The sequence below is a fragment of the Anas platyrhynchos genome, chromosome 21, assembly GCF_047663525.1.
Source record: "Anas platyrhynchos isolate ZD024472 breed Pekin duck chromosome 21, IASCAAS_PekinDuck_T2T, whole genome shotgun sequence".
NCBI lineage: Eukaryota > Metazoa > Chordata > Aves > Anseriformes > Anatidae > Anas > Anas platyrhynchos.
The window spans coordinates 10472952-10491461 of record NC_092607.1 but is presented as its reverse complement, the minus strand read 5'-3'; the positions used below and the strand labels follow the sequence as shown (position 1 = coordinate 10491461).

The 18510-nt window shown below is 44.9% G+C and overlaps 1 protein-coding gene and 1 long non-coding RNA gene across 17 annotated transcripts in view; one reads left to right on the top strand and one right to left on the bottom strand.

Moving 5' to 3' along the window:
- The window catches only part of LOC106019152 (uncharacterized), a 191763-nt gene extending 185330 nt beyond the window's left edge, over positions 1-6433 (bottom strand). For all 3 annotated transcript variants that reach the window (XR_011804547.1, XR_011804549.1, XR_011804548.1), the window contains exon 1: positions 5792-6433. This is a non-coding gene — a long non-coding RNA (uncharacterized lncRNA). The remainder of the gene's footprint in view (positions 1-5791) is intronic.
- Positions 6434-6757: 324 nt separating this feature from the next.
- Positions 6758-18510, top strand: part of ADNP (activity dependent neuroprotector homeobox) — a 31387-nt gene continuing 19634 nt past the window's right edge. For 3 of the 14 annotated variants that reach the window (XM_027473294.3, XM_027473295.3, XM_038166384.2), the window contains exons 1-2: positions 6767-6938; positions 17039-17197. The gene's annotated coding sequence lies outside the window, so the exon portion shown is untranslated. Of the gene's footprint in view, positions 6939-7153; positions 8139-9689; positions 9740-9761; positions 9932-10276; positions 10367-11991; positions 12114-17038; positions 17198-18510 lie in introns of those variants that run through there. The other 11 variants (XM_072026587.1, XM_027473288.3, XM_072026588.1 and 8 more) reach the window with 9 other exon arrangements.

Sequence of the window (18510 nt, the reverse complement as noted above, 5' to 3'; positions counted from 1 at the left end):
AGCTGCTTGAACATGCTAAATTATTGAAATTTTCAAGGTAGGTGATTTTGTAATTTATTTTTTTTAATTGACATTTTTATTAACTAAATCCACACTCAGAATTCATTGTTTTTGAAATTGTTGACAAAACCTGGAAGCTGTCAATCTTATATCCACAAAAAAAGTGGTTTGTCATGGCAGAACAGCATCGCCTCCAAAGGACATTATGCTTCACTTTCCAAAGTGAAATTTAAATACTCCATATGACAAATCAATTTCTTACTGTTCTAAGGGATCAACCTTTCCTTCCAACATATCCTAACCAGCTAAACAAATCTATCTTATGCAGCTATTATCACTGACCTGCTCAATTTAAGTATTTTTTTTCTTAAAAACAAGGGAAAAATGAGAACTCTTTGTGAAGGGATAGTTCTTCCCTACTTTCATCTTGATACAGACTGAATTTGGCTCCTGCCTAGTGACTTTTGCCAAACTCATTTTAATGGAAGAAGGTTAGAGAATGCTGACAGATGATGAAGTGTCTGAATGACAAAGGAGCTGGATGGCTTAATGGAGCCCTGTGAGACTAGGGATCTTAGTGCTGCTGAGGATTAACCTTAATTGTATTTATTATATAATTAATTATGTTAGGGACTTACAACCACTGATAGTTGGCTTAGTTATTCTGTATTCGAACAAACACAAACGAACAAACAGACGGCTGCTAAACTAGTGCAGTTGTAAACATGGGCACAAGCCCGACCTGAATCAATAGCACAACACACCTTCAATTATACCTGTTCAGTGTGGGAATGCTAATTGTGTCCCCTCTGGTGCTAAGTGTTTAGCCTCTTACAATGCCAGGAGTCTATGGATTTCTCTGGTTGTCATAGCCTGTTGTGAGAAACAATACCCACTTCCATAATACAAAAAGTATATTAAGAATATTAGCATGAAGTTTTGTCTTGCATTGTGCACACAGCAGAAAAATGGGCTCACGGCTTTGTTTCTCCTTCTTCCCCACTGCTTGAATTTTACCTCTCAAATCAATCTTCTCATACAAGCTTTGTATTGTTCTCATCTCTCTTTTCGAATTTGCTAACTGCTGACAACTGCCATACTGTGAAAATCATCCGGAAAACTCTTGGTGAACTAAATGAGGGTGTTATAAATGAAGTTTCAACTCAATCTGAATTTAGTAATATTTATAAAAGGCAAGTAAACAGTGATGGGTGCGCGGGGAGTCTATGCTCTACCAACATGCACACACGAACATCAAACCTTCTAAATATACAGAACATTGCTTTACATACTAACCCCGAGTACACCTATACATACGTACAATCAGAAAAGGCAACAAGCAATCCTTTAAGTTCCATGACTTAACAGTCTCCATTTTCCATTCCTTTTCTTGATTACAAACACCGGAGAATTCCAGGGCTAGTCATGGGAACAATATGTCTCGCTTTAAGTTGTCAAGCAACTCGGTCTTTGGGCCTTATGTAGGATCCCAGATTGAAGAAAAACATATCCATCTCCTTTTCAAGGCCAATAGGCCTGGGTCAAAAGGCACGTCCAGGTCAGCAGGGGGCGAAGCAGCAAAGGCCTGAGATGGCTGTAGCAGCAGAGGGGCCGATGGCATAGCAGTCGGATCAGTAAAGGAGCCCGCAGCTCCCTCACTGTCTGGCAAACCACACGTTTCTGACTGTGGTCCCACAGGGCTCTTTAAGGCCTCAGAGACTGCTCGCCAGGTGCTGAGCAATCCCACTGCAACCTTGTCATTTTTAGTTGCAGAGTCCCCCACCTTGACCTCAATTTGGTCCCATGTTTCAGGATCATAAACTGTCTGATTGTTAATAAGGAGAATGAGCTGTAAGGTTACCAGGACAGTCTTTGTTCTTCCCAGCTCCAGTGCACCCATTTCCAGTGACTTTCTGTACGAGCTTTTCTGAGCAGTTTGCTGAGTCTGGCCGAACCTATCTTCATAAGGTGATCAGTGTGCTTGTTCCCGTGCTGGTCCCCATTCCTTTTCATTCCTTCTTTCTACTCCTTTATTGATGACATAACTTTGTTATATCTGGAGCAGTAATTCGTGTCAAGAAAATGGTTGATATTAATAAAGAAGGGGGAGATTTGGGAGTGTGGCCATGGGGGTTTTACTTGCCTTTTATACCTTTTATAAATATTCCTTTTATAAATATTACTAAATTCAGATTGAGTTAAGACTTCATCTATAACAAATTGGTGATCCCAACATGATCTTCTTGGACTTTGGATCTGTGAATAGTAAAGGGAGGCGCCCCACATAGTGGCCCTTGCCGATAGCACTGCCAGGGTCCAACAAGATTTTGAACATAAGAGGCAAGTAAAGAACCAAGAGCTCTCCCTTTGTGACCTGTAATTCTGCGTGCAAAGACCCAAACGAAGACAACATTCAGTTGGGTGGATCCAGTTGTGTGACTGTGTGTAGGGGTGTGACTGAGACAGAACTTTGTTCCAAAGCGAGTGCAGAGGTCTTCTAACCCCGGTTCCGATCTCCTGTGAGGGACTTGGCCGGTGAAGGACCGAAGTGATTGCTCTAGGAATTCGTGAGTGGGTTAACCACTTAAAAGACACCTCCAGACACAGGCACAGCCAGGGATTCAGAACCTGTTTGAGGGTTCCAGGGATTTGGAACCTCTTGGAGGGTTCCAGGGATTCAGAACCTCTTGGAGGGTTCCAGAGATTCTGAACTTATGTGAAAGTTCCAGGATGGGTCAGGTGAAAAGACACCCATAACAGGAACTTGGAAGATTGAGTCTACTCCTGGAGATTTGAAAGTTAGGCTTAAAAGAACTTAAAGTACATTGGGGCATAGCTACCCTTTGGATGCTATGAAAATAATTGAAATAATAGGTGGGAAATATACCTAGAGGATTGCTTATCTACTTTGATCACTTGAATTTGATGTGTGTGATGCTGCTAGTGACAATTATTGTACACCCTGTGGAACAATGAATTGGGTGAAATATTATTCCAACCATGCTAAAAACTTGTTTATAAATCTTGCAGAGAATATTGCGAAGGCATTTTCTTGTTGTTCAATTGGCCTTGGCCAAATTTGAAGCCAAGACATGAATTAATGATACTCAAAAGAAGAGGAGGGATTGTTACATATGGAGTGGTAATTCGTGTCAAGAAGATGGTTGATATTAATAAAGAAGGGGGAGATTTGGGAGTGTGGCCATGGGGGTTTTACTTGCCTTTTATACCTTTCATAAATATTCATTTTATAAATATTAGTAAATTCAGATTGAGTTGAGACTTCATTTAGAACAACTTCATCGTGTTGCCTTTTTTTTCGAGGACAGGCTCCTGTCTTATACCCTTCTCCCCACAGCAGTCCTTTTCAAAAACAACTTTTAATTGGTCAAACAACTTTGCATCTAACAGCAACAGCAAACACCCAGAAACTTCCATGCCTTAACGGCTGGAGAACAAGCAACCGGAGACTGCATGGAGTCACCCTTCTTTGTTCCCTCTAAACTCTTTTATATTCCTGATGGCTTCATCGTTAAGAGCCTGATGTTACCATCAACCACAGGGCTTGCCGACCCCCATGGCCACACTCCCACATCTCCCCCTTCTTTATTAATATCAACCATCTTCTCAACATGAATTATTATTCATATATCACAAGAGGAAGATCTTGTCCGTCATTTGAGGATTGCTTTCAACATCTACTGTCTCTACTGTGTATCCTCACCCCCAAATCATTTGAGCCCTGTCACTGCAGACTTTATGCCAAACCAGGCAATGGCTCCCATTTGCTCAAACTGCTGCTGCTTCATTATCTTTCCCTCCTGTCATTCTCTCTTAAAAATCTTTGCCTGAATCACCCACCTTGTGCACGGGGTGGATATTTCTGCCTTCTGGTGCTCTTCTTTCCACCCATACCTAATTTAATTTCCTCACACCAAATTCCAGTTTCCAAAGTCTTTCTAACTTGTTTTCCGTGTTCTTTTTGTCCCTAATTAGACTGGGAACCATCATCACAACATGGCTGGAATGTCATTTCCAGCTGGAAATTCCTTGATATTGTCGGATATTGAGGAAGTGGTTAGAAAACTTTCTATCTTTGGCTGTTCTGGCTGCCAGCCTAGCCTGGAGGCTGTGTCTGATGAATATCAATAAACTACCGCAAGATACAAAATTAATACTTTCATTTGCAAACAGAATTCTGGACATGAAATGATGTCTGAAAGCCTGTTCCTTTCTCCTGCCTGAAATCAAAATATTTCTGCTTGCGCTATTGTACCACTTACGCATACTCTTCTGTTGTGCTCATCCCCTTAAGCATCTACCACATCTAATTTCTATTTCCTAGGGCACTGTTGTGTTCCACAGAACCCAGTTCCTCTAATCTTCAGGCACCTCAATGTTTTCTCAAATTCAGCTTTTAGATTTGAAGGTCTGTGGGTCAGGGATTCGTTTTTCTGCTAGTTTTGTCTTACTAGACATTTCTTCTCTTGCGGGTGGATTTTCTTAGAAATTTATTTTCTACATGTAATAAATCCATTCTAGGATCCTAAATTACGGTGGTGACACATACAGTCAGTTAAATCTATCCTCTCCAGCCTTGCCCGTCTTCTCGGCACAACCAAATGCACCAGAAGGTCTTGCAGCCTCAAATCCAAACCATGGCTTGGTAACTTCCATTTAACTCTTCTGCTGCCATTGGTCATTTCCTCATTTGAGCATTCCTCCATACAACCAAAAGCATCAGATGGCGTTAAACCTCACAACAGGCAAGACATCTGCAGTAGTTACCGCTCTTCACTCCAAAACTTCAAGAACTGTTTATCGGCATGCTTTTTTTTTCTTCTTTCATAAAGAAGAAAAGTTTGTGTAACGGTGTTGTATTAAATGTGCTGCAAACATTTCTCCTCTTCTAGAATTTTAATTTGGAGAAGAAAACATAAACCTGAGCAGTAAGAGACATTAGGTAAAAGTGATCTCTAAACTTTTTTTTTTTCCCAAATAGGAACTTCAAGTTCTAGAAACTTTTTTTTATTATTGTGATAAATCACAAGTTTTGTTTTTGCAGCTGTTTCATGTACTTCCATTCTGTTCTAAAAGACTCTTTCCTTCACTTTCTGATTCTTATGACCACTAATGTGAAGACAGTGTGAAATACATGGTGAAATAAAGGTGTGATTTGCAGACGGTGTACTTTTAAATGCAGTTGAACTAGGAAGTGTTGAAAAAAGGTAACAAACGCAGTAAAGCATCACTAAATTCTTCATGAAAGATATTTACGTGAGTTGTGGTGTAAACATTTGCGGAATGTGAGTCATAAAAACATAGGAATTTGATGTTTTATGAAGTCCAAGTAAGTTAGGGCAACTTTTCTATGCTTTTAAACTTCAGAAAACAGACAGACTTTTCTTTCTAGCACCGTGAGGTTCAACCATTGTGTGTGTCACTGAGGCAGCAAGGCTCAGTGCCAAGTACGGCAGGGATTGAGCTTCACTTCATCTTTCAAGTCTGTTTTAGAAGCAGCAGCCACCGCGGCTCCACTTCACGTCCAGCACCTCTGTACCCAGCTCTCAATTACCCCCAAGCTCTCTCTCACACCGGGCCTCGCTCCTCACAGCGCTCCCACGGGCAGCCGGGCCCTGCCGTGCCTCAGCCGCCTGCCGCCTCAGCCTGGTGCTCACCAGACACCACGGAGCTGACAGAAATGACAGAAATAACGGCGCGGCTGCAGGAGCCCAGCCCGAGCCGGGCAGGCCGCAGGGCCGGGCGGTGCCCGCCTGTTCCCGCCCCTCACCTCAGCGCCGCTCCCGCCAGCTGCGCGCGAGGCTTCTCCCTCAGGGGCCGCTGGGCGCCGCCTTCGCCCCGCTCGACGCCTCCGTGCCCCGTGCCGGGCCTCACCCTGCGCGCCCGGGCCCCTGGGTGTCCCTGGGTGCCCCTGGGTGCCCCGGGGGTCCCGGTAGCCGGCGCCCCCGCCCCGGGCCGTGCCGCGGCGCTGTCCATGGTGTGAGGGAGCGGCGGGGCCGGGCGGGGCCGCGCTGAGGCGGGAGGGGGCGGGGCCGAGCGGGGCGGGGCGGGGCCGCTCGGCGGGCGGCACGAGGCCGCGCGGTCACGTGCGCGGGCGGCGCGGTCACGTGGGCGCGCCCCCGGCGGCGGCGGCGGGAGGCCCCCTCGGGCCGGGATGTAGTCCCGGCCGGGGGCGGCGGAGGGATACCCGCGCGGCGGCGGGCCCAGCCGCAGGGCGCGGCGCCTCCTAGCGGGGCCGGGGTAGATCCCGCCGCCGTCTCCTCAGCCGCCGGGGGGGGGGCTCGGGGCCTCTCGCGAGAGCCCCCCCTCGCCTCAGCCTCACCCCTCCCGGTCCTCGCAGCTCCCCCCCGTTACCGGGAGCCTCCCGCCGGGGGCAGTACCGGCGGGAACCCAGCTCCGCTCCGCTCACCCCCCCCGGGGCGCGGCCCCCTCCCTCCCCTCCCGCCGGACAATGAGTCCCGTATGCTAATGAGCGCCTGGCGTCACTTCCGCTCTTTCTCGGCCGCCATCTTGGCCAGGGCAGGTTCTGGGCAGGAGGGACCCGGCTGTATTGTCCGCAGGGCGCCCGGGGAGACGCAGCCCCCCCCGCACCCCCCCACACGCCTCCCGCACCCCCCGCGCCCCGGGGACCGAGCCCTGTGAAGCCGCCGCCCCCCCCCCCCTCGGGGCTCGCTCCCCACAGCCGCCCCCCGCCCTCCTCCTCTTCCTCCTCCTCCTCCTCCTCCTCCTCCATCCCCCCCTCACGCAGCCCCCCCCCGCCCCCTTTGTCTCCCCCGCGCCGCCGCCGGCTGCGCTGCGCCCGCCCCGCACACACACACACACCACACACACCACACACACACACCGCTCACACCCCCGAGGCTGAGGTGCCGGGGGAGCGCCCGCCCTCGCAGCCGAGGACAGAGAGCCCCGGGCAGGTAGGTGTGTGCGCGGCTCCGCGGCACGGCCCGGCTGCGGCCGGCCCCCGCCCGCCTCAGGACACGGCCTGGACCCCCCCCCCCCCCTCCCCAGGCGGGACCCGGCCCCGGGGTGGTCGGCTGGGGGGCTGCGGGGGGGGCGGGCGGGCCCCTTCCCTTCCCTTCCCTTCCCTTCCCTTCCCTTCCCTTCCCTTCCCTTCCCTTCCCTTCCCTTCCCTTCCCTTCCCTTCTCCTGGCCGCACACCCGTTGAAGCGCTGAGGCGGCCCCAGCGGGCGGCGGGGACCGCTACGCCGCCGCCTTCCCTCCCTCCTCCTCCTCCCCTTCCCTCCCTCTCCTTCCCTTCCCTTCCCTCCGGCCGCTGAGGGGTCCCGTCCTGTCCCATCCCGTCCCGTCCCCAGCATCCCGCCACTGCCCCAGGGCCCCGCTGGCGGAGTTGGGGCCGGAGCCAGGCGGGCAGCGGCCCCCAGCCGGCCGGGAGGAGCCGGGGATGCAGCCCAGCAGCGGCGGCGCCGCCTGGCTCGGCCCTGCCCGGCCCCGGCCGCCGACCCCCGGCTCCCAGACAAAGGCAGGGGGGAACCAGGCAGGGCCCGAGCGCCCCGCTCCGCACCCCGGGGCCGCTCCCCCCTTCCCCGCGCTCGGCGATCGCAGCCCGGGGGCGGGGGAGGGAGGGAGGGGAAGGTTTCCCAAACAAGTACCGCGGTGTGGGTGATGCTGAGCCTCAGCCTGCCCCCTTTTCTGTTGTGTTTTTTTTTTAATCATTCTTTTTCTTCCCATCCAGCTCCCCCCACTCCGTTCAATCCGGGACCATGGGCTCCCGGTTTGATGACCGTGGCCGGGGAGAGGAAGGGGGGGGAAAAAACGTATAAAATAAATAAATAAATAAAAAATACCAGCCCCCACCCAAAATGCAGCGCAGCCCCGCCGGAGATGAGGGCGGGCGGCGGCAGGGGGCGCGTTCCCCGCGCCGGGCACGGCTGCGGCGGGGAAGGGCCGCGCAGCGCCGCCTGCGGCCCCCCCGCTCCCCGCCGAGCCAGCGGGGCAGGCCCCGGCCGCCTCCTGGCACCGGAGCCGAGGGGCCCCGGCCGGCCTCGAATCCCCCCAGAGCCCCTGAGAGCCCCTGCACACCTGGCCGGGGGGCTGGGGGTGGCTGGGGAGTCGCCCGGGGGGCTGAGAGGCGCCTGGAGGGGCTGCGTGGCTCGGTGAGGCTGGGAGCTGGAGGGCGTTGGGTGTCGTGGTGGGACGCGGTTGTGGCTCCTGGTGCCATTTGCCTTGGGATCTTGCTTGGCTCTTCTCACACCTTCCAAGCGCGCGGCTGCAGGGGGAGAAACTTTGGGTGTGGGGCGGCACGGAAAGGTTGGCTGCTTTGTTAGGGGCGGTGGGCGAGGCGGGATGAGGGGAGACCTCGACGGCCTGAGACTTTGTTAGACGTGTTGGAACCATTCGGTAGGTGGGGAAGAGGTTTTGATTCCCGTTAGAAGAACTGCAGGTTTATCTTCTCCAGGTTGTTTTCACTAGCTATGTTTTTGTTCGTTTTTACTACTATTTGCCATTTGGACATGAACCATGTGCCTGAGATAATGGAGACACCATTCCTACCTGCCAACGTAGCGTGGTCTCAGGTTGGCGTGGCTGCTGCGCAGCACGGTGTGCATCTCCTGCAGGCCACCAGCATTGTTCCCTGCTGCGGGATCTCTGCTACTTAGGAAAACTTTCCCTTGGGGTGGCTGATAACCAACAATTACAGGGTTTACAGCACCTTGCCATAGTTGCCATCCGTCCAGGTGAGAAGGATGGATCATCCTGATTTAAAAAAAAAAAAAAAAAAAAAAAAGCTTCTTATTTTTGCATTTAGTAGCAATTCCTGTGTTTGGTTCTGCTTTAGACATAATTTTTACAGATGTTGGGTGGTAATTTGGTATGAGCAGATCAACATCTAACACGATATGTGTTGAAACCTTAAAACATTGAGAAGAGATAACAGAAGAGAAATGGACTGTTGTTAACAAAAATTGTACTTGAGGCTGATGGGTCATAAGGTGACTGTTACCTTTGCCGAAGATGCTTACAGTAAATAGTTACGTAAACTTCAGCCACAAACCAAAAACTTATTCTCTTCCAAAAGTAATAAAAAGGTGAACTTTTTTTGCTTTTAAAATAGCAAACCACCCTTTACTAAAATTAATAGTATTTCTTATCGTCACTTTTTTTTTTAAAGACTTTCTAGTATCTATTAGAAATGAAATGCTTCCAGTGTTCGAAGACAGCTCTCTAAGATCATTGCTAATTGATACGTCTGGAATGCTCCCTTATTAGGGAAAAAAACCCTCAGGTTATTTTTAACTTGAAGTGAATGGTTCATGATACAGATTCTATAAACCTGTATCTCATTTAGGTTACTACTGCTTGTGCTTGAAAGAGTATTAAGTGGATCTGCTAGAGCTGGAAAGTCATTGTGGGCTTGTGAGATCACTTGTGTTAGGCTTTTAGGGGAGAGGTGGTTGGATATATGAGGGATGTTGAAGGTGAAAGGTGGCTGTGTCTGCCTGTAGGTAAGAGGCGAGTGGTGAGTGTTGTCTGCTCTCAGAGTGCCCAGGAATGAAAGCTCTTCACAGCAGAGGAACTTCTTGGCAGTTTTGGAAAGCGCGTGCCCATCAGCGTTAAGCATTAGCTTCACAAACAAACCATCTAGGAAGACTGTGCGTGCTCTCTAGGATGAGATGAATAACTGATTTTTTTCTCTGTATATGTAGGATAGAAGTTACCAGTTGTCAGAAGATGCCCATTAGCATTTTCAGAATTGGTATGTGTCACTCACAGCGGTGTATTACAACAGCATTTTAATTGAGCGCGGAAATAATTCGACAGTAGTGTGAAGTATCATTTGTTAGGTACTTCCCAAACTGAGCTCTGCAGTTACCACATTCATTAGTAAAATAGAAGGGGATGCCAGAGAGATTCCTAGATGAATGCCAGCACAAATTTTCTGTGGAAGGTAAGTTGTGCTTCTGTCACACTGCGGAGTGAATAATAGATGATTATTCCCAACCCAGCTTTACTACTCCATAATAATAGTAAATACTGAAAGTAAATATTAAAATTTAAAGTAGCACTCTTGCAATGCATAACTCAATCAGAAGCACACTGGTAATCAGAAGTCATATAGCCCAAATGTGTATTCTACACTTTTATATTAAGATCTGATTTATGCTTTAAAAAAAGGGCAGAAATTGTTTTATGGGAGAAAAGGCAGTGCTCATGGGTTAGTGTATTTAGTTTTGGGTAGCTGCAAATAAGACTCAGCAGCAAGATAAGAAATGTATTGATCTTTTTATTCCAGAATTGGGAGGTTATCTTTGCTCCAGCATTTGAAGCAAGTTTGAGAAACAAAATTTGTGCATTGGAGATGGACAAAACAGCATCAGATATGGTGAGACAGTCTAGAGTCACTAGGACATAGGTGTCAGAAGAGATGCACTGAGTTTGACTTAAATTGATCAGTTAGTTCGTGTGGTCCACTGGTGTGATTTGGTCTGCTTTGGATGGGCAAAGATGCGCTTCATTTATTAGTTCATTTGTTAGTTCAGCTGAGTTTGTGTTTTAATAATGCTACATTTTCTGTTCTTTTTCTTTTTGATACATTTAACATACTTATTTAAAAGAACAACAACTGACTATGTTGGCCTGCATCTAAACAAATCATTATTATTTGTGATTGTTCAGATCTGCTCGATGCTTAAAATTATTTTGATGTTGGGTACAATTTTTATTAATACAATTTTAAAAGTGTAATAGTTAATGGGGTAGTAGTCCTGCTCCTGTAAATAAGTATGTTGGTGGAAGTTCACGTTTCCTAGTAATAGTATGAGCTATGGAGATGAGAATAAATGATACTGGTGTAAAGATAGTGTAATACAAATACCTGTATAGACATTGGAAGGTAAATAATTCCTAATTACATTAATTTAGTTAAAATATATGTATATATTCAATACCTTCTTTGTATGTGGAAGGTTTGTTTTGACTGACCTGACATATTTTGGGAAAATGCTCTTGCTTTCATAGTCAGGTTGGCCAAATTGGCTCATTCATTTTGAGCTTTCAAGAACTACTTAGATCTGGTGTAAGGACCAGACTCAGTTCTAGACTTGAAGAAAGATTTTCAGAGAGGGTGTAACTCTGGCTTACCTGTCTGAGGGCTTATATGCCTCAAGGAAAGACGGTTCTTCAGAACTTCACTGCAGCTGATGGTGAAAGGCAGACATGAGGCTCAAATTCAGCATCCCCTTCTTCACAGCATACGGCAGTTGATGAGGTGATGGTTTTGAATAAGAGCGGAATAAATACTGTTCTTTCCTGCAGTGAGTCACTTTTCACTTACCACCCTTTATATATCCTTAGGTGGTTATTTTTTTAAAGGTGGCATGCATAAAAGATTGTTTGGGTCCCTGCTGCCTGTTGGGTCCCAATTACCTGTGTAATTGTCTCTGAACACGTCACACCTGCAAGTTCTTGCCTATCCAGATCATGTGACAGAATGGTTCCTTTAGAAGCTACTTAAGAAACAGATTTTTGGAACGATTCACAAGAAATAGAAGTTTAACTATGAACACCTTGTCCACTGAGATACATTCCTCCAGTCATTTCCATGTAGGAAAGGGCACGGGCATGCTCGCAAGCCTGGCTTCTCTGACTGCTCTTTCTTCCCTATCTCCATCTTCTTTGCTCCCTTTCAGACCTCAGCCTCCAGGCGTTCTTTCCTTTACCCCTTTTACCTCTTCTGTATATTGATTTCTGATGTGACTCTGTGTATTGATTCCCGACGTGACTCTGGACCTGATAGTTCTTTGCTTGTGCTGCATCTGGGCCAAAGCGGTTCTTAGTGATGCAGATTCATAGCAGCAACAGTAAGGGGGCAAAATATCTCTTGAAATCTAAGTAGACAAAATACTGGTCTTAAAATGCTTATTATTTTTTCCTCCTAACAAGTCAAACTCAAGTTTGTGATCTCTTGTTTTGTTTTGTTTCCCCATTCCTCCTGCTGCTGCTATGAAGCCTTTTGAGTATCGAAGGTTCCTGAGTCAGACTGAAGACAGCAGTAGCTGAGGTGGTTTAATGCTGGAATGTAGTCAGGGATTGGACCGTTGGGAGCTGTGCTTAGACAGAAAGGGAAAGAGGTAAGAAATGTGGAGTGGCAAGACCGTTTTTTTTTAAGCTCTTATTTACAGTCTTTACCCAATCATTTTTTTGGTAAATGCTTTACCCAGCATTTGTGCATATCATGTGTGAAGTGGTAAGGCAAAGGAAAAACAATTAGCATCAGCCTACTTCACAGACTATTTTTACATTTTAAATACTTAGATGCTAGCCAGTTGGCGAGGTCCGTCAGTATCTGATACATCCTCTATCTGAGAAAACATGTATTGGCAGGATTTTAGATGAGCTTGTAAAAGTGTTTGTATGCTGTCTTTTGTTTTGTTGGTTTGTTTTGCCACTTATACCAGCATGCAAGCAATGCATTTTACTAGTTAGGACACACTAAGGGGTGCAGTTTCACTCGTGGTATAAATATATCTATGTCTACGCTGCCTCTACCAGGAGTGGTACAAGCCCCGCTTCCTGCCACCTCGCTCGTACCAGTCCTAGCACTTCTGCTTGGGAGTGTGGAGGAACTGCTCTGGCTGCAAAAGACTGCTTTTCAGTTGAATCAGTTCTCTGCTCTGGCTGCTGCACAAGTCCTGTTGCTGACACAGTGGTGGTGTCAAGAAAACATGATAGTGAGAAGATAAGACTACCAGTGGTGGTGTAAGGAAAACAGCATAGAAGATAAGACTGCCATTTGCATTTGCAGTCTAATTTCTGTTTGCAGTTTCACAATCAGTGTAATCTGATCATAAATTATATCTATATTGATTACATGCTTCATTCCTGCACAGTTTAGAGATTTCTATTCGAATGTGTTTTTTTGAGTTTTGGATTGAAAGATTATGCTTGGTTTTATTTAATTTGTAACTGCAAATTCCCCAAATCATTTTCGTTCAGGGATTGTTCATGTTTAGTTACAATCCAGATGAGGATCACGTTTGGAAATTGTAAAGCATATTCATGCAGCCTTGGTTTTTCCTGATCACCGAAGTGTGGATATCACGGTGTAAGCAAATAATAGCCTTTGTGCTTCAGTGACCTCTAGTCTTGCTTTCAAATTTCTGTAAGATGGGCAGGCTTTAGTACAGTTCGAATAGGAATATTTACAAAATAACCCTAAAGAAGCAAGACTGTTGTATTGAGCATGTACATTACACATTGATTTCACTGCACATATGTGGAATAAACATAAATGGTTATCTTTGGAGATCATGAGCAATCACAAAAGATACTCAAGATAGCAGTACGGGGAAGCTTACTTCTTGGTGCTAGTGCCTCTGATTTAGTATTTCCTATGCACTGAAGTATAATGGATACAATTTAAAACTGATTTTCAGAATGCAGTAGAAACTGACAGAATTGTTGGTGTTTTTATGTGTTCAAAAGATTTTTAGAAAATATTTAAATTTAGCTAACAACGTGCTTTTTAATTTTTAACGTCAGCCTATGTCATCAAAATAAGAAAACCCAACAAATTCCTGGCAGAGTGCAAGGTAGCAGATTACTGATGAAGAAATAAGGAGTTACTGTTCCTAGAGCAGTGGGAATTCGGCCATCTCGTATTTTACACTGGGGCACAGAAATCACACAGTGTACAAAATTTATACTACTAAGCAAAGGTTGATAAGGAAATAGTTAATTTCCTTTTAGCTATGCAGTTAGTGTACACACCCACCAGATGGAGCTTCTGGCACCAGTGGAAAATTCCAGAAATCAAGCAAGAATGAGAAGTGTGTGAATGACTTAGAAGATCCCTGTCTGCTGGGCTGCAGAAGATATTTTTTTAACCTTTAAAAAAAATGAATGGAAAGAAAGAAAGATCAGCCTTCCCGAGCCTTCTCACTAGAACTGTCTTCCATAGAAGTTCTTCCTCTGTGGTGGGAAGTTGGAGTTGTTAGCATCAGAGTCACCAAGTTGAAGATAGACAATAAGCTCAAAAAAAAAAAAAGCGAGAAACAGTTTCATAAACACTTGCTGAAGTTCACATAGAATCACAGAAACAGCACGTTAAGGTCATTAGCCAAAGAATTTCCTCCAAAGGAATGTGAGTGTGGCTGCTTTTTCTATTTTTTGTTGTTTGTTTGTTTTAGTACTACATTTGAGAAAACCTACTGATGTCCAGAGAAGTGGTATGAACAGTCCTTTTTCTTTGACACGCTGATTTAATCTCTGAAATGGTTTCAAAATCTTTTTAAAGTCTTTAATTGACAAAGGAACTTTTAAGAAATAGACTGTTTGGCTGTGAAGGACAGCCAGGGGGTTTAATGCACAGAGGTCTGCAGAAGTTTTACAATACACTGACCAGGTACCAAAATACATTTGCTAATTCCCTTCAGTTCCAATTACTGTAGTTTTAAAACGCCATGCCAGATTTTTACAGAAGATTTGATTGGGTTTTCTGTTTACTTTACATCTTTCTAATATGCCTAGCCCTGTTTTAGGTACAGACACAAGTTAAAGGGCTTGGGGGCTTGTGCTAGCTGAAGGGTCTAACATGGCACTGCGCACACAACTGTCTAGTTGGAGTTGAGGTGTTAGAAGTTAGCTGGCAGCCATCCTGTTACATGGGCAGTAGCTGGTGTTGCAGATGGTGGAGCTGATAATGCTGTGGAGGTGCTCTGTGTTTAAAATGTTGCCAGAAGAGTAGAGCGTGTGCTGTTACAAAACAGCCTCTGTCCTGGGATTATAGCAGACTTGAAAAATGAGCTCTTAGTTGTCTGGCATTTAAGATGTGCTGTTAAACTGTAAATCTCATTACCTTCACAGGAGATGTTGGTGAACAGCTCCTATGAAAACTAGGCCAGAAATGCTTAAATAAGGAGAAGAGTGCAACTAGAGGAAAGTGGAAATGCTTATTGTAAGCCAGAGATAGCTGTGTCAGGAGTACACTCTATGCAGTCAGTGCACAGAGGAGAGGTATTGAGCTGTAACTCTTACCTTCTCATGGAAGTTTTTGTTAGTTTTTAGTTCTCCCAACTTCTCTCTTTTCCTTGGTGTTTCTGCTCCTGGTATTTTTGGTTTGCTCACTCTTCCCCGTGATACCTTTCTGCTTCCTGACTATCACTTCTCCTTGCTCAGCTGTCCTGGGACTTTCAGGTTCTGGAGCCCCAGCCTTCTTGCCAAAGATACAGGCTGTCGTTGTCCTAATGTGACTACAGAACATTATGCACCACATTACTGCATAGCATCATTGAAGCTTCATACATGTGGAGGCTGCATTTCCGTTGCTGCAGGAACCATAGGTTAATTTCCTTGCATATTTTTCATGCGTTTTTTCAAAATCTTGCCCAGTGTTGCACTAACGGCCTTCCTTGTGAGTCTGTTTTATGGCTGGCTGTTTACGGCATGCTACTAACAGCAATTAAACAGACAAATCATTAAAAATCTTATTTTAAATGCATTTGGAATAGGTTCTATGATTCTAGGGAGATAAAAAGAAAATACCAAGAAACTAACAGTCTTGTTTCATTACACCCAGGAACACGCAGCTGTTGTCAGCGCTGATACAGGCCACTGTGTTGCCCTGTAGCATGCAAACTAAGAACTTCTCCAAGTTAAGATACTATCAAAATAAGGGCTAAAATAAAAGTATTTGGGATTACACAAAGAAAGACAAAATGCCAGAAGCGTGGTGATTCTGGTCAGCAACACAACACAGGGAAATGATATTGAGTCTTTGGGCCCAGTATGGGATGAGTACTTCTGTGTGCTCAGTGCTTGTATCTTCAGACTGACACACTCATTGACACCGATCTGCTCTCAGTCCTGGTCAGTCCTCATCCAGAAGTGTTCTTTCTGCACTGAGGATGCAGTGGGAGAGAGGTAATTCAGACTTGACAGAGATACAGGGACATAAATTCTCCTTTCTAGCTGGGAAGTAATCCAGTATGAAAGAAAAGAACCCACCACTCTCACCTATTTGAAGGTATGGCTGGTCTTGTTAAAGCATATGCGGCATTCTGGTCTGCCTCACTGTGACATATTAAGAATTTTGTCTTTTTTTAATTCTGTGAAAACATTTTAATATCTTCTGTTGAAGCCATACTAGCTGAAGAAAAATGATCTTTAGTTTAAGCTGTGGATGTTCTGTCTGAATGATCAACAGAGGAAAAAATAACTGTTTTAAACAATGAAAACTGCTGTGGTAAACTAAGTGACTCCACAAATGTTGCTTTTGTAAACACTGCATTTGCTTGTTGCAGTTCTAATGGTACTATTGCTGTGTCTGGTGTTCCCAATATTTTCAAAACTGAATTTCTCTCCGTGGGTGATGTGTTGAAGAGATACCGAGTCTTCCTAGAGCAATGTAATCATTTACATGCCATTACCTGGAACGGTGTACTTCACATCCTCCTACTAACAGCCATAGAACTGGAAACTTTAATCTGAATACTTCCCAAACGAGTGTGTTTCCCTAGGGTTGTGGCTGGCAGCCATGTCACCTGTTTGATCTCCCCCTGTCTTGTAATTTAAGGTGGGACTGTAGTTGTATAGGAAACTTTTTTTTTTTTTTTTTTTTACCAGTATTGAGGGAGTGTTGGTGCTTCTTAAAGTGTGCTTGGTCTTCGGGGTGCAGCTGTGCTGTTGGTACGAATAGCTCACGTGCAGTATGAATGGAGGCCCCAGATACTTAAGTCAAAAGGTTACATGAAGTGTGATAGGAATATTCATCATGGTATCCTGCTGGATTTCTGACTTGGGTAATTCAATTGAATTGTTAGCACCGGAATATCCTTCAGGTAACATCACCTAGAGAAATTTGTTTAAAGCCACAGATCTGCTAAAACTTCCTGCAGCATTCTTAACCTTGCTGGATTGCACCCCACAGTAGCTCCATGTCGGTAACGGTACCGCGTATGTGGTTTTAGAATCCTTCGCAATGAAATGTATGTTATAAATGTGAGATTGCCCTTACTACGTTTCTCATCTCTTGTCTTTAACACTCTGTTTTGTACAGCAGGATATGATGCTTCTTCTATGTCCGGGCTTTGGCCTCACACAGTAGGTGTAATATAATCGCTGAGGTGGGCGTTCTGCAAGGAGAATTATTTTTGGAGGCTTTTGCATGAAACTTGTCCAATGAATCTGAGACGCCCAAGCACCAATAATTTTGGAGGTAAATGCCTCATAATATGTACTGAATAGATTGGGAGGAGTTAAGATTTTGATTTGGTGAAGTACGTGCAAAAAATAGTTGAAAGGATAGTTCTGACTGTTTGTTACTGACATTTGGACGTTTTGAACTTAAAGGAACACCAACTTGAACTCTAGAAAAATTGTGGGCTTGGAGGGCTTTGAGTTTAACCATTCTGGCAGCTTTGCTGGACACTGCTAGTTAGTTTGTGGTTTAAAAGTTTCTCCCTCTTTTGGTTTATTAAGACCAACAGAGGCAAAAGTAAAAGCTAATTTTGACTACAAGGGAACTGCCAGAAGAGTGGAAAAAACTGTTTTGTGATACAAAAGTTAAAAGACGAATATAATTTAAGTTGGATGTCCCTTTAAGTTATTTATTGGAATCTGACATTTCTTATTTGAATCACCATTTAAATGTTAAATTTTAGAACCTTAAATATTTTATTATTGATATATTTTCTATCATTTGTCTATAAATTGGTCTGTCAAACTGGGCTGGAATATGCCCAACTGGAGGGGAGGGAGGAATGCTGTAGTTAAAAACAACAATGAAAAAATGAAGCCCAAAAGGGGGGGGTGGGGGATGGAATAAATAAATTTAAAAAAAAAAAAAAAAAAAAAAGCAAATGAGAGAAAATACAACAATGATGTCCCAAAAGGTTTTTTTTTAATGACAGATTTTAAATGTCAGTACTTGTCTGGGGGACGGTGGGAGGAAATTATTTGCATGAAACTGACTTAATTTAAAATTTACTGATGTTATTATGATTGGAACAAAATCAGGTTACTGATAAAATTGTGAAGATAACATGGGAAAAAAAAAAAAAAAGCTTGCCATAGCAAATAACAGTGATGTGGTACTGGCACACAGCCGACAGAAATTTAAACCTATTTCAAAGATTGACAGTATCTGGGTTGCACTGATGGTGTTGATCCTGGATTCTCATTGCTTTCTGGTTTTAATGGTAACTGTTATTGAGAAATACTCAATATTTAAAAAGGCTATTTAGTAGAGGGGTATCCTGTAGTTTTTAATGAAGTAATGTTTAGCATAATCTGAATTTTATGCACTAACTTGTTACCAAACTGCATGCATTTTTCTGATTATGCTGTGTTTCACTCTGCTTCAGCCCTTCCCTTTTAGTATTGTAGATAATAAGAAATTGGGGTTTGAATTACTAGAATGAAAATCATGGGATCACGTTACATACCTAATGTAGTCAATAGACTAGAAGAGTGGGGTGGGGGGATATATTATACAGGGAAAAGGAGGAGGTTTTTAGAATAAGGGTTTGA